General features: G+C 38.6%; 1 long non-coding RNA gene across 1 annotated transcript in view; it reads left to right on the top strand.

Moving 5' to 3' along the window:
* LOC148045791 (uncharacterized) overlaps nt 1-5,488 on the top strand; it is a 31,433-nt gene extending 25,945 nt beyond the window's left edge. The window contains exon 3 of the long non-coding RNA XR_015696330.1: nt 5,010-5,488. This is a non-coding gene — a long non-coding RNA (uncharacterized LOC148045791). The remainder of the gene's footprint in view (nt 1-5,009) is intronic.
* Nucleotides 5,489-16,723: the final 11,235 nt, after the last annotated feature.

Below are 16,723 nucleotides of genomic sequence, written 5' to 3'. Positions count from 1 at the left end.
GCTGACTTTCTGGAAGACCCTATTCTGCAAGATGGAACATTCCTTTCCTCTATCTTCTCTCTCTTTTTCCTTTCCTGTTGTTCTTTACAATTGAACATTAGCCTTTAGTAGGCCACCTGGTAAGCTGGTAAGCACCTGGCATCCATCTTTGCCATTAAAATGGCAACGCATTTAGAAAGGAAAATCAAACATTGAAGGCTCTTTGAAGCATGTACATGCTGCCTCTTTTAAGCACAGAATTCTAAAGCACTGGAACATGATGGTACATTCTGCAGTTTCTTATGCTAATCCAAACTTGGAGTAGGGAAATAGCTGAAAACTACCAGTGTTAATGTTCCCTGTATCTTTATACAAAGAGATTAGGTTGCCAGCAAAATCAAACATGTTTTTACTTATGAGATATTTTTTTTCTTTTCTGTTTACTTCCTTTGTTTAATATATGTTTTTTCAAGCTCCACCCCAAGTGAAAGAGAAATATATTACTATTCAGTAATTCAATATTTAAGTCTGGATAAAGGCTACTTGGTTCCCATCTTGTGGGACCTCAGATAAAATGTTAGAGGGGCTACAGATCTCTTCTTCAAAAGATGAAGATGCAAATGAGATTTTCCCATGTCTTTGTTTTCCCATGTTTGGCACAACAGCATTTCCTATGTAGAAAAGTTAATATCAAGTTTTTAATCTAATTTTATAATGTTATAGGACAATGTGTATTTGAATATATTTAAATGCTATTGTACATATTGATTTCTAATACGTTTTTGAATTTTATAGTATCTGCCAATTCTCATTAAAAATAAAATATTTAGAACAATCTCTATGGCTGCAGCATAAACATCTATTATATTTTGTCATTTCAAAACACACAAACACTACAATGATAGAGGTATGCCTAGATCAGTGGTTCCCAAACTTGGCAACTTTAAGACTTATGGACTTCAACTCCCAGAATTCTCCAGCCAGCAGAGCTCTGCTGGCTGGAGAATTCTGGGAGTTGAAGTCCACAAGTCTTAAAGTTGCCAAGTTTGGGAACCACTGGCCTAGATGAAGATGGGGAATATTCTATGACTGAACTAGGTAAGAATGCCTGTTTCTAAATTAGAAGCATTTTTTCCCACTCTTTAGTCTTCAAGACTCTCAGGTTGGCTTCTATGCATCTTGCTAGTAAAAACAAGACAGTGCCTGCCTTGTAGACTCAAACTTAACTGTTTAAAACAGCAGGCTCACATATACATAAAAAAGAAATGAAAAAGCAAACTCAGACCCCAACTCTCAGATCCCAATTCCCCAAAAGTTATCCATTCTTATAATGATTGACTCTGAAATGGATTCTATCTTACCCTTTTTATTCTGTCCCTGCTTAGAACTTGAAATAAAATAATAATACAACCTGATCCCTTTGTAGAACTAAATTATGATGTAAATGTTTTCATCCAAACTAAGCAAGAAGACTTTACCCAAACTGAACATAAGAAAGAAGAAACCACTTCTAAAAAGCAACCCTGTATACGAACTTTTAGAGAAAGAGTGATGGAAACATGTCACTCATAAAGGAAAACAATAACCAAAAGTAATGCCCTTACTGTCTAACTTAGCCCACTCCAGTGCAGCCCCAATGGAATTTAGCAATCAATTTCATAACCTTCCCCTGGAAGAAAGCATGCAGACATCTAGAAAAGAGGCAAAAGGAAATGGAAAAGAAGGAAAGGAAATGGGAAAGAAGGAAAGGAAATGGGAAAGAAGAAAGGAAAGGATGAAGAAGGGATGGAAAGGGAAGGGAAAAGAAAAAAGGGAAAAGGAAATAAGGAAAGGAAAAGAGAAAGGAAAGGAAATGGGAAAGAAGAAAGGAAATGGGAAAGAAGAAAGGAAAGGAAAAGAGAAAGGAAAGGAGAAAAGAAAGGAAAGGAAATGGGAAAAAAGGAAAGGAAAAGAAAGGAAAGGAAAAGAGAAAGGAAAGGAAATGGAAATGGGAAAGAAGGAAAGGAAATGGGAAAGAAGAAAGGAAAGGATGAAGAAGGGATGGAAAGGGAAGGGAAAAGAAAAAAGGGAAAAGGAAATAAGGAAAGGAAAAGAGAAAGGAAAGGAAATGGGAAAGAAGAAAGGAAAGGAAATGGGAAAAAAGGAAAGGAAAAGAAAGGAAAGGAAAAGAGAAAGGAAAGGAAATGGAAAAGAAGGAAAGGAAAAAGGAAAGGAAAGGAAATGGAAAAGAAGGAAAGGAAAAGGAAAAGGAAAGGAAGATAGAAGAAGGACAGAAAGGGAAAGAAAGAGTGGAAACTCAAATTTTAATTGGGTTTCCATTTATAGAGAGCAAATATTTGGATGGTCACAAGATGACCAGGAATAGAGACAAATCTAATAATTTGGTACCATATAATTTTGCAGCCAAGGAATGATAGCTAGCTTGTTCCTCTAAATTTCTTCTACCCTTAAAACTTAAGAATGCATTTATAGTTCTTACTCTGATGTATCACAAAGATAAATGATGTTGGAACCATTATTTATTTGCAGCCCATATGTTTTCTTTTGAGTTTCAACTTTTTTCTACTAGTATTGCTTGGCTTTATACTATATCTACTTTCAATGACCTCTTAGTGATAAACTGAATTAAGACTACCTTCAATATATTTCATCGGCAGTTGTGGATTAAACTGAAAGGAAACAGAAAAAAAATATAAATGCTGCATTGTTTCCATGATATTCATTCTTCTCAGTAAAAAAAAAATGCATTGTTTAAAAAGGCATGTAATATGTTCATAAAATCCTGTACCATCACTATATGATCTAAGAAAAAGATCACAAATAATGATGCCATGTTGTCTGTTAGATCTGGCTATCAAGGAAGAGAAATAAATCTCTTCCTTTATGCCAAAGGATGAGATTTCCAGGTGAATTCTCATCCTATTTTCTGCCTATTCAGAAATATGTTTCACTGATTTAATTGAACCACAGGTATGATACAAAATTGTAATCCAGGTAGACTGAGATGAGAGCACCTTGTTTTGAATGATTTAGCAAGAAGAATGCATTCTATTTTTTCCTTATAATCACTTGCTTACCAAAAGTTTGGTCCCTGCTGCAAACATGGGTTACTTAAAAGAAGGATGCAATTGATCAGGTAGAAATACTTGTGCAAGTCCTCTCATACTCATCTAATCTGAATTATCACTAATTTGATATTAATATATTAAATACTTTCCTAATTTCAAATTTACAATCTACATTCATTCATAATTCAGTTTTAAGCACAAGGCTTAAAAAGGGGTTTTAGACCCACGCATAATTTTAAACCAAAGATTTATTAGATCCTTCCTCTTTTTCTTTGTTTCATAGACTCCAGACATGTCTATTTGTTTCTTTCATTTATTCATTTTCTCTTCATTGAACATTTAAAGAAAGTTATAAACAAATATAAGATATATATGAAAAAGAATAGAGGAATGTAATTAAAATAAATAATCTTATTTAAAATGGAGACACTAATTTTCTAAAATATAATTAATTTGTTATGAATAATTAGACAAATTAAAAATGAAAATAAAAACATAGTTAACTCAAATGAAATTTTCCACTTAGTAATGAGAGTAAATTCAATCAATATTACCAAAATATATATTCTGATGTAAATAACCATGAAATTGAAATATGGATTCAATACACAAATAAGATCACATTTTGAATGCTGCATTAGTTTTTGCTTTAAATTATAATCTAAAACTGACTCCAAATTTAAGAAGAAATCTCTGTCAGTTTTGTTTTTAAGATAGGAAGTTATTGTAGAAGCAAATTCCCCCCATTCTTCCATTGAAAAGTTCAGACAATCTGAATATAATATCCTTGGTATCGCTTGTCATATATAAGCCTAATAAGTATATTTTGATGGGGTAGGTGGTTTAGGGAAGTTCAAAAGAAGAAGGCTACTAGCATGTGCACTGTGCACATGTTTCTGTTTATAAGAATCCCTCAGATAATAACTTGAGCATTTTTTTTAAAATTAGTCCCTAAATTGCATAAAGGAGAAGGACTCTTAAAACTAGGATTTCACAAACATTTTTACTTTGCTAATTAAAAAAATATAAAAGCCAACTTTATTGCCAATGAAGCTGACACCGTCAATTTATAGTTCACATGTAACATTGCATTGTATTGCATATATCACATTTCTCAGTTTATGTGTGGGTGTTTTATCCTAGAGGTAGACAAGTTCCTACCTTAGTGTATTGTTGGGTTTAAAGTGTGTTTGTATGTTTTGTTGGTTGAAAATCCTCCTGAGCTTTTCAGATATTCCTGCTATGGATGGAATGACAATGTTGCTTCATTTGTTTTTCTTGTCTTTGACTGTTATGGAGGAACTCCTGCTGGGTGGGTTTTTTTTAAAGTATTCAATGAAGGCCCAGTTGGGATAGTCACAGGTTTCTGAGGATTCCTTGATGTGCTTTGATTCTTACATTGAGCAGTGACAATCAAAATGTAAATACTGAGCTATGCAGGTGGGTTTTCTGTAAACATTAATGTTAAAGCTTCTTCCTTCCTTAATGCATATGGCACATTTCAGAAAGGCAGGACTATTTTCCTTAACATGTTCTCAAGTGAACTTAATGTATCTTTCCACAGAGCTGATGTGCTTGTTGTGTTAAACCACTCTTTTTAAATACAATGATGGTTTCTACAGTCAAAAACAAAGTTTTGCCATGGATTCACCTGTGTCCCTATTGAGGTCAATCTCTACATGGAAGAGGTAGAAACCAAAGCCCTAAACTCCTTCACAAAAATTCCACCCACTCATTGGTATAGGCTTGTGGACAATACCTGGGTCAAGATTAAAACACAGGAAAGGAAGTCTTCAATAAAACATCAAATCTGCAGACTGATACATTAATTTCACTTGAAAAATGTTAAGGAAAATTGTCTGTCCTTCCTGAATTGTACAGTACACATTACGGAAGACAGAAGCCTTAAAACTCACACATAGAAATCATTATTAATATTCTGATTTTTTCCACCCACTGCAGCACAAAATTGAAGTGATCAGAACCCCACACCTTTGGGCTGAAGATTTGCTTATCAGCAAAGATAGAAAATAAAAAAGATTCCACATCCCATTTACACTACTCAGGTGACCCAGAAGGCATAGATAAACATTCAAGTGGCCTGAACAGCTCTTAGAGAGAGTGCTAATGACCAGATGACTACAAGAAATAGAAATCCGTCCATTTCCCACCATTCAGTCAGAACTAAAGAAGCTTCTTGGATGAGAAGCAAAATATCTTCAAAGAGAAATGAACTGCAGCTGTATTTTGAAAAAGCATCTTTTGAAGCCCTCTGTATGTTGTTGAATGCCCAGGATCTCCACCTGATATGTAAATTGTATCCAAACAACATCTGGAATCATAGGCTCCCCATTTCTGTCTTAATTCTGACATTTTTACGATAATTCAGGTAAACCGAATTTCATGTGACTACACCCAAATTTACAACCTTTTTTGTAGTGATCATTAAGCAAATAATAACATCATTATATGAGCATTACATTCATTAAGTGAACTATAATTTTTTGTGAAACATTTTTGCCAGAAACTGAAAGTAAATGCTCAATGACCATTGGGGTGTGGCCATTGGAATTTTTCCAGGTTCTTTCTCAAAGCCATTTCTCAGAATTGCAGAGGGTTCCCTCAAGATCAGTAGTGGGGAATTAATTTTTCCAAGGGGTCTCGGGAGAAACTGGGATTCTTGCAGAAGGCCAAACCAATAAGGTCGTGAAGATGCATAGGTACACATGCATAAACTAAAAAGAAAAGCAAATGCCTTCAAAATAAAAGCAATTCAATTGTATTGTGTGCATGGCATATGCTTACATACATTCTAATTTCCAACTGATCTCACATAGGCTGGACAGAGATAGCAAAAGAGCCAGGTGTAGTCCTGGGGGGTGTAAAATGCCCAGTTCTGTTAAAGATCCAGATGGACCCAACTCTGCTGCTGTTCAAAAGGGCGATGAAGGCCTTTCAAAAGAGAGAGTGAGATCCCTCTCTTTAGTCCAACTGACTATCACATTTTCCATCCTTTATTAATTTGATTATAATTTGTTTGATTGTTGTGAGCTTCTTAAAATCATTGAATGTCTGGTAACATACAACTTTAGACATTTTAGACATTTTTTAGACATTTTATTAAGATTTATAGGCCGCCCTTCTCCCTGAGGGGACTCAGGGCGGCTTACAATCATGAGGGAAGGGGGTGCAATAACAAGAGGCAAACAATAAGTGAACAAAATAAAATGGTAAACCACAGCATGCATTCAACAGTCAACACTCGGGCGGGTAAATTGGAAACCTATCCCCAGGCCTGCTGGGAGAGCCAGGTCTTGAGGGCTGTGCGGAAGGTCTGGATGGTGGTGAGGGTACGAATCTCAACGGGGAGATCGTTCCACAGGGTCGGAGCTGCAACAGAAAAGGCTCTCCTCCGTGTAGTCGCCAGTCGACATTGACTGGCGGATGGAATCCGGAGGAGGCCCAGCCTGTGCAATCTAATCGGTTGGAGGGAGGTAATCGGCAGAAGGCGGTCTCTCAAGTATCCAGATCCACTACCATGGAGTGCTTTAAAGGTGGTCATCAGTACCCTGAAGCGCACCCGGAGACCGACAGGTAGCCAGTGCAGCTCGCGGAGGATGGGTGTAATGTGGGCGAACCGCAGTGCGCCCACTATCACTCGCGCGGCTGCATTCTGGACTAACTGCAGTCGCCGGATGCTCTTCAAGGGTAACCCCATGTAGAGCCCATTGCAGTATTCCAGCCTAGAGATCACAAGGGCTCGAGTGACTGTTGCGAGAGCCTCCCGGTTCAGGTAGGGCCGTAACTGACGGACCAGGCAAACCTGGGCAAATGCCCCCCTGGTCACAGCCGACAACTGATGGTCGAAAGTCAGCTGTGGATCCAGGAGGACTCCTAAGTTACGGACCCTGTCTGAGGGGTATAAAATTTGACCCCCCAGCCTGAGTGTTGGAATATCGGCCAAATTATTGGGAGGGAAGCACAACAGCCACTCGGTCTTGTCCGGGTTGAGTACCAGTTTGTTAGCGCTCATCCAGCTCTTAACGGCCTCAAGGCCCTGGCTCATCACGTCCATCGCTTCATTGAGTTGGCACGGGGCGGACAGATACAATTGTGTATCGTCCGCGTATTGGTGGTATTTTATCCCGTGCCTCCGAATGACCTCGCCCAGTGGTTTCATGTATATGTTAAATAGTAGGGGGGATAAGACCGAACCCTGCGGCACCCCATATGTTAGGGGCCTCAGGGACGATCTCTGCCCCCCGACCAACACCGACTGCGACCTGTCCGAGAGGTAAGAGGAGAACCACTGCAAAACAGTGCCTCCCACCCCCACCTCCCGCAGTCGTCGCAGAAGGATACCATGGTCGATGGTATCGAAAGCCGCTGAGAGGTCAAGGAGAACCAGGATGGATGCATGGCCTCCATCTCTGGCCCTCCAGAGATCATCGGTCAATGCGACCAAAGCGGTTTCTGTGCTGTAACCAGGTCTGAAGCCGGACTGGAAGGGGTCAAGATAACTAGCTTCCTCCAAGGCCCGTTGAAGCTGGAAGGCCACCACCTTCTCAACAACCTTCCCAATAAAGGGGAGGTTGTAGACAGGACGATAGTTGTTTAAAATGGCTGGATCCAAGGATGGTTTCTTCAGGAGGGGTCTCACCACCGCCGTTTTAAGTGCGGCGGGGAAGTGCCCCTCCCGAAGGGAGGCGGTCACGACCGCCTGGATCCAGCCATGTGTCACCTCCCTGCTGTTGGCAACCAGCCAGGAGGGACATGGGTCCAGAATACAGGTGGAGGCACTTACAGCTCGAATGGCCTTATCCACATCCCCGGAGGCAACATCCTGGAACTCAACCCAGAGATGGTTTGCCAAGTAGTCCCCCTGTGTCTCGGCTGGATCTACTGCGGTGGAGTCCAAGTCCAACCGAAACCGAGCAACTTTGTCCGCCAAGAACTGGGCATAGTCCTCAGCCCTACCCTGCAAAGGATCTCCCACATCCCTCCTATTAAGGAGGGAGCGGGTGATCTTAAACAGGGCGGCTGGGCGTGACTCGGCGGACGCTACCAAGGCGGAGATATGCGTTCTTTAGATCATCATCATCATCAACATGATTCATTGCCTGGGTTTACACAACACACTTAAAATATACTTAAATGTTTAAAATTTAAGTATTTTAATAACTTTAAAAAGAAAGCAGCAGAAGTGATTACTATATCTCCAAACTTTCAAGCTTGTTAAAGATCACTTGCCATTTGATTGCAGTATATCTTATTCCCAGCCCCAGCTCATGGAGTAGCAGCAAACAGCCAATGAAATCTCTCCTGTTCTGTGCAATTACAGACTAATGGACATCTCTATTCCATTATGTCAGTGGTAGAAACTTCAGGTGGTAGCGCAATACAGCAGCAACAGTGATAATTTAACTGGACCCTTCCCAAAAGAACAAAGCAGCATGAGGTGATAAGTACTTGACACATCCACATTTGATTAAACAATAAAATGTCTCAATTCACGCATGCATAAACATTTCAAGAAAAGGCCTGATTCGTTTTTTAGAGCTGTGAATTGATTTATAGTTAAGTTTTTCTTTACCATTTTAATTTAAAACGTTTTGTTTTAAATAAAAAATGGCTTTATTTTATAAAAATAATAGTTCACCAGATAGTTTTAAAGCTAAAATCAATCAGCATATTGATGTTCATTGAGATAACAGGTATTATCTGTTATAAAAGATATTGCACAAGGTTTGTGTTGAGAAAACTGCTTTGATTTAAGCCATTTTAAAGACTGATTCATATGGAACAGTGTAGATTATCAACCAAACAAGTCAGCTAATTTACTAGACACTGCACATCAGGATATTCATTTTCTAGGGCTTATTTTTAGAGAGATAATAAGATGTAGCTTGAGTTCACAGCTGTAAAGTGTGTTTTTATTTTAGGGATGCTAGACAATAATTGGGACTGATTTTAAAAGTATATATTTGTGCAAACTGTCATTCAATTAAGATGCAAAATTGGGCTTAATTATGTGGGCTTGGTGTTTTATTTCAAGCAGCATCAGGTATTTCAAGAAAAAATGGAATTCAAGATCATCAGTTGGACATACAAAGTAAGTTACTTTACTATTTGTTTTCTTCATGCTTGGTTTTAAATTTTAGTCCAGGGCCATCACCAGACACTCTTATTCTAGCCTGCCTCATATAATCCCATTTAATCAGATGACAGGATCAAACATAGTTGTTGCAAATCGGCTATGTTATTTGCTATCATTTTAAGGCAGGAAACAGGACAATTACAGAGTTTAACGTAAAGAAGTCTAACTCAGTTTTTTAAACAACCTCCTCAAAAGAGAAAAAATGAAATGAGTGAAATTACTCACTCTACTTTGCAATCATATCCTATGGTCCCATTCACCAACTTTAACTTTAACTTTTAACTTTAATAAGATTTGTATGCCGGCCACTCCCTTGGGACTCTGAACTATTATGTAACTCAAATTCCTCCCTATTAGACACCATATGCAAATTATCCATAATATCGTTGCTTTAAATTATAGTGGTGCGTGTGTGTGTGTGTGTGTGTGTGTGTGTGTTTTTTTTTAAATCAATATTTACTCCTGGAGATTGCCTCAATCAATCCCTGCAGTTTTCTTGGCAAGATTTCAGAAGTGGTTTACTATTGTTTGCTTCTTAGGGCTGAGAGAGTGTGCCTATTCTAAGATCATCCAGCTGGCTTCATCCCTAAGTGGGACCAGAACTTGTAGACTCCCGGTTTTTAGCCTGGTATCTTAATCACTATACCAAACTGGCTCAAATTAGTAGAACTATCTGCTTTAATAAAACTAATGATATACGTATTATTTTGTTCAAAGTAAATACCATGTTTCCCCGGAAATAAGACAGGGTCTTATTTTCTTTTGACACCCCCCAAAAATAAGCGCTTGGCCTTATTTTTGGGGAGGTCTTATTATTTTTGGGGTGAAGGAGGCGGCAAGTGTGGTCACCTCATGGCTGCTGCTATCTTGCAATATTTTCGGAGAGGGCTTATTTGGGGGGGAGGGCTTATTTTAGCACATGCACTCAAAAGCCTGATTGGGCTTATTAGCCGTGGAGGGAAACAGGGTATTAAACTGATGCCAATATACTTCTAATGGACACATATCTTTTGTAATGAAGTGGGGCTGATAGAGGTGCTTCTGATCTGGTATCGGGGGTGGTATTCACTTACAGGTGAAACTCGAAAAATTAGAATATTGTGCAAAAGTTCATTTATTTCAGTAATGCAACTTAAAAGGTGAAACTAATATATGAGATAGTCTCAATACATGCAAAGCAAGATAGTTCAAGCCGTGATTTGTCATAATTGTGATGATTATGGCGTACAGCTCATGAAAACCCCAAATCCACCATCTCAGAAAATTAGAATATTACATGCAATCAATAAAACAAGGATTGTACATAGAACAATATCGGACCTCTGAAAAGTATAAGCATGCATATGTACTCAGTACTTGGTTTAAGCCCCTTTTGCAGCAATTACTGCCTCAATGCGGCATGGCATGGAAGCTATCAGCCTACGGCACTGCTGAGGTGTTATGGAAGACCAGGATGCTTCAATAACGGCCTTCAGCTCTTCTGCATTGTTCAGTCTCATGTCTCTCATCTTTCTCTTGGCAATGCCTCATAGATTCTCTATGGGGTTCAGGTCAGACGAGTTTGCTGGCCAATCAAGCACAATAATTCCACAGACATTGAACCAGGTTTTGGTGCTTTTGGCAGTGTGGGCAGCTGGAAAATGAAGTCAGCATCCCCATAAAGCTCGTCTGCAGAAAGAAGCATGAAGTGCTCCAACATCTCCTGGTAGACGGTTGCGTTGACCCTGGTCTTAATGAAGCCCAGTGGTCCAAAATCCTATTGCTGCTTGGTCCAAAGTCCTCTTCTGAAAAGAGCAACTTTTGCCAAAAGGACCAAAAACTGGTTCAATGACAGTGGGATTACTGTCCTTGATTGGCCTCTCCATTCTTCCTCCATTCTCTGGGTCCTTGGTTTCCAAATGAGATGCAAAGTTGCTCTCAGCAGAAAAGAGGACTTTGGACCACTTGATAGCTTTAAGACTTTAAGGTTTAGATAGGACTCTTAGAGGCGAGTGGGTTGATTGGTGAGCCAGTCAATCAGTGAGCAGTGGGTGGGGCAAGCATGGTGCGTACAGGCGGGGGGGGGAGGGAGCTTGAACTGGTTCTAAATGGCACGGTAGATTTGTGGAATCTTTTCTATAGAAGAGGTTAGAACTGGGAGGAACCAAACCCTGGCTAGAGGGGACAAAAATGAGCAAAAAATGGGCCATTTTTGCTTGTTTTTGCCCCCCACAGTCCCCAGGAGCACTCTAGAAGCTTGCCAAAGGTATGCATGTTCTTTTTTTTAAAACAAGGCATGCAGAAGGTTTTGGAGGCCTTCAGAGTGCAAAAACTTTTTTTAAAAATTACCTCTTCAAAATCATGGTGGATCTTATACTCCAGTGCGTCTTATAGTCTGAAAAATACGGTACATAACAGATAGAACTGGGTGTCGGTACAACTGGGGTTGGTGCAAGGTGCACTTTTTCTCAAAAGTGAAGTTTACCTTAAGTGGGTCACTGTCTAAGCTTAATGTATCCCACAAGATTCCTGGAAGGATAAAATGGAAAAGGGAAGAGCAATATAATGCGCAATAAATAGTCAGTATTCTTTAACAGCAGTAAAGAGTTGTAAGAATCAGTTCCTAGATGACTTCCTTCACATATGCATTCCTTATTTTTCTTTCTTTCTGTTTCTCTTTTCCTCCCCTTCCTTTACTTCCTTGGCTATTTCTTTCCTAATTTCTCTTTTTCAGATTCAGTAATGATGCTTTCCGAAAGGTGAGGCATATTAAAGTATTAGAGCACAAATAAAAAGTATCCTTGCATTAATCTTGTTTTCTGTATCTTCCCAATCTTTTTCTAGGTTTATGGCAGAAGAAGATAACCTATAACACTTCAGATATAGCTGGGCTTCAACTTCCATTAACCTTAACTACCATTAATCAATAGTAAGGGAATCTGGGAATTATATTCTGCAACATTTGTCACAGATTATCACACCTGAGATTATGCAATGAGGATAAGTAAATCCCAAGAGATTGAGAGAGAACAAATATTGGCTTGAAGTTCAAAAAAATGTGAGCAGGGAAGGATGAAGATGTGACAATCTCAAGACAATCTCTATTAATATTTATATCTAGGGAAATTTTGAGTACACCCATAGATCATAAAATGATAAATCTGTTAATTATGAAATTGAAATAAGAGCATTGCTATTAAAAATTACCATGGATCAAAAACATATTTTAAGCCAGGAATTTCTTTAGTTGATTGTGGGAATGCTTTTTGAGTATAAAATATAAAGCAGTGGTTCTTTCAACCTTTTCTTCACCATGGCCCCCTCTTTTAAATACTTTTTGTGGCCAAGGATCATGGCCACAGAACCCCAAGTCTTAATTCAAGATTTAAATCACAAAATTTCTTCAATCCTTCATGGACACCCTATGATGGTATTGCGGCCCCTAAAGGGCCGCAGATCACAGGTTGAGAAGCAATGATGTAAAGAATTTAACATACAAAATATCCCATGACATTCTAAAGATGTTTGTACTTAAAACTGTTGTGAAGAATATTGAAAGCCACTTCTTTATATTTTTCTTCCTTTCTTCAATTTTTAAAACGTTTTTACTGCTCTCCCCCCCTTATATAGGGATAAATGTAAAATCAGGAGTGAAATGCTACCAGTAGTAAAAGAAATACTGCCCGTTCAGGCGAACCGGTATTTCCGACAATCAACTGTGATGCACGATTTATTTTAGCTAGAATCGTCAGATTTCCTGCTTTCTAGCTAATTTAAATTGTGTGTCACATCTAATCATTGGAAATTGAAGGTCCTATGCATGCACAGAGGCAGTGGTGGGTTTCAAAAATTGTTCGAACCTACTCTGTGGGTGTGGCCTCCTTTGTGGGAGTTGCTTGCTGCCCATGTGACCGGATATGAAGATGCCGACGACACTTGTCAGAACCACCTTAAATTACCTCACACACATCACTGGCATGCATAAGAATATGATGTAAACTTGTTTTTTAAAAGGCATCTTTGGTTTGCGTTAAAACAACTTCAACACATGCAATGTTCTGATTGCACCACAAACGCAGTAGTCATACTTACCTTTCACAGAGGCACTGAGTTTTATAAATATGAGCTTGATAGTGTAGAATAATCATATCCAAGGACCAGTGGTGGGTTTCAAAAAAATTTGGAACCTCTTCCGTAGGTGTGGCCTGCTTTCCAGGTCCACTGGTGGAACCTCTTCTAACCGGTTCGGTAGATTTGATGAACCGGTTCTACCGAATAGGTGCAAACTGGTAGGAACCCACTTCTGTGCAGAGGTGTGAACTTGCTCACATGAAAATCAAAATTATCTTGATTAAAAGACTGACATTACCAGAATAAAGTTTAACAGAAAAAAATACAAAGTGATTCATTTTGAAAAATGAAACCAAATGCATGAAATGATTTTGGAATTGTAGCTGATCACAAGGTGATTATGAGTCAGGTAAAGGCATGATGATGTGGCTGCCAAAAATGCAACTTTACATATTGTAATTTCTAAAAATATAATTCCACTTGGTTCTGAGCAGATCAGATCCCCTTTAAATACTTTAAATACTCCAGTTCTGAAGCCCACCTGTTAAAGAAAACTCATAAAATAAGAAAAGATGCAGCAATGAGGAGATTAGAAACTAAGCCTTACAAAAAAAGAGGTTTTTTTAGGAACCGGTATATTTAGGCTTGAAAAAGGTGAGTGACAGGAAATATGGTAGCCTTTTTTAAAAATACCTGAAGGAGTGTCAAACAGAAGAAAGTTACGATCGCTTCTCTGTCCTCTCAGAATGCAGGACATGATATGAAAGTATTACTTTAGAGAAAGGAATAATCCAACTTTATGTTAATTTAATAAAAGAGCCAATTACCCAGAGAGCTGGTAGGCTCTCCATCACTGCAAGTGTTCAAGGAGAGGAAACCAGCCATCTATCAGGGATGCTTTAGTTTGAATTGTTGCCTTGAACAGGATGTTGCAGTCAATTGTCTTAAGTGGCCTCTTCCAGTTCTGTGATTCAATTTTGTACCCCAAATCAGGTGGGGGGACTAGGGTTTTGGAGAACCTGTAGCTAATGTTATGGCTGGTTTGGAAAACCTCCAAATCCCACCCCTGGCTGGCCCTGCTTCCAACCCGCTCACCCGATCTCACCCCTCCCCTCCCAGGAGTCTCCAAGCAGCCTGTTTTGGATGCAAGGTAAGTGCAGGGCCCTCATGGATAAGGTGACCAGACGTCCCGATTTTGGCGGGACAGTCACGATTTCTAACAATTTGTCCCGTGTCCCAGGGCATTTTTAAAAAGTCCCAATTTTCTGGCTTCATGTTGAAAGCGCAGTGGATTTGCTTAAGAAATCCTAAATGGGGCAAGACAAAAGAGACACTGTCTAACCCTCTCTATGTCTCAGTACTTTCATTGAAGATATTAAAACATTAAAGCAAGAAAACGGAACCCCCTGCCTTCTTTTATAAGAAAAGATGACCCAGTACCATAGAGCTCCAGGAAATACTGCTAGAGAAGTAGCAACTGTTCCTTCCTGGATTTCCCAGAGGGGAAGGACACGGAGTTTGGAGGTGGGCTCATGTGGGAAAAATGGTGGCGAGGTTTCTTTGAAAAATATTTCCCTGGGACTAATTTCACCATTTCAATTTGCTCAGTTCTTTGTATTAACATCTACATCATTCTGGATTGACTTGGAGTACCTGCCTGTTGGTAAGTGAGCCGGGTTTTTTTCTTTTATTTTTTTAATGTATTTTAAAATAATATTTTATTTATTGTGCATAGGATTTTTTAAAATAGTTTTATTCTGTGTTAAATAGTCTTAGACAATTTAAAATAAATTGAAATAAACCATTTTAAAAATTCTATGCACAATACTTTGAAATATATTGTGCATATAATTTTTAAAAATAGTTTTACTTCAATTTATTCTGTGTGGAATAGTTTGAAATGTTTTACTTCCATTTATTCTGTGTGGATTCTTTTTTTAAATTGTCTTAGACTATTTAAAAAAAGATTCTATCCAAAATACAAAATACCAGCTGCAGTTATTCACTTAAGAACTGTGGCAAGAAAGGTGGTATAATTTTAGTGACCAAAGTTACAGTGGCATTGAAAAAAGTGATGACCATTTTCACACTTAGTGACCATTTTCACATTTAGCGACCGTTGCAGCATCCTCATGGTCACGTGATCAAAATTTTGATGTTTGGCAACAGATTCGTATTTATGATGGTTTCAGTGTCCTGTGGTCATGTAATTGCCTTTTGTGACCTTTTGACAAAGTCACATTGGGAAACCAGATTCACTTATGTTACTAACTTATCAGCTGCAGTTATTCACTTAAGAACTGTGGCAAAAAAGGTGGTATAATGGGATTAGTGACCAAAATTACAATGGCATTGAAAAAAGTGACTGGTGACCATTTTTTACACTTAGCAACCATTTTTCTCACTTAGTGACCATTGCAGCATCCCCATGGTCACGTGATCAAAATTTTGATGTTTGGCAACAGATTCGTATTTATGATGGTTTCAGTGTCCTGGGGTCATGTAATTTTTGTTGCTCCATATACATTTTTTATTCAAGCCCCCCTCCCCCCCAGGTCAATGGTGTTCCTCTTTACCAATCTGAAAATCTGGTCACCTTACTCATGGAGGCTCAGAGAGGGGGGAAATGGGCCTCCCAGAAGCTCCAAAAGGCTGGAAACAGGCCCAGAGAAGGCAGTTTTCATCCTCCCAGTGGCTGAAGGAAAGCCTCCGGAGCCTGGGAAAGATGAAAACGCACACACATACACCGCCATGGTGCAGAGGCTGACTAGGCCACGCCCACCCAGCAACCGGGCAGAGAACCTGTTGCTGAAAATTTTGAAGTCCACCCCGCCCCAAACATTTTAAAAGTACAGTTACATAAGGGTGAAATTGTGAAGAAATATGGGTAGGCTATTTATATGTATAATTATTTCAGGATCTACAAATTTACCTGCAGGATTTTAATGTTGTAAAAAGCTGAGTTCAGTATTACATTTTAATTCAAGCACTTCCTAGGGGCTGTGCTGGATTAGCTATTTTGTGTAGAGGTTTGTGTAAATTAATTTCAAATCTACCTACAAATATCTAATTATACCCACCCTGTTTCACTCTAATACTATCTGAAACATTATAACTCCTCTTTTATTCTTTTTCCATCTTGATAAAGCAAGAATACTTAACATACAGCTTTTTGATCCACTAAAATACACTTTAGGTTACTTTTTAAAGGTTAATTAAAGGTTAAAGGTTACTTTTTAGGTTATTAATTAAGAGAATATTGTAATATTACAGATGAATAATGTAATAGGGACTCTGTGTACTTCATGAAAAGTGTATTTACTGTATTAAAGATATCGCATTCTTTACATTCAGTTTTGGGAAATTAATGGAATAAATAAACAGAAATGCATGCATGCTGAGAGATGAAATCTGAGTTCATATGTAATTATGTAAAACAAAAACATTTGCAGTTTTTTTATTTCTCCTC

The sequence above is a fragment of the Thamnophis sirtalis genome, unplaced genomic scaffold, assembly GCF_051295495.1.
Source record: "Thamnophis sirtalis isolate CommonGarterSnake01/CBP01778 unplaced genomic scaffold, rThaSir2_p1.2 scaffold_4, whole genome shotgun sequence".
Lineage (NCBI taxonomy): Eukaryota > Metazoa > Chordata > Lepidosauria > Squamata > Natricidae > Thamnophis > Thamnophis sirtalis.
This window is presented reverse-complemented; position numbering and strand designations above follow the sequence as displayed.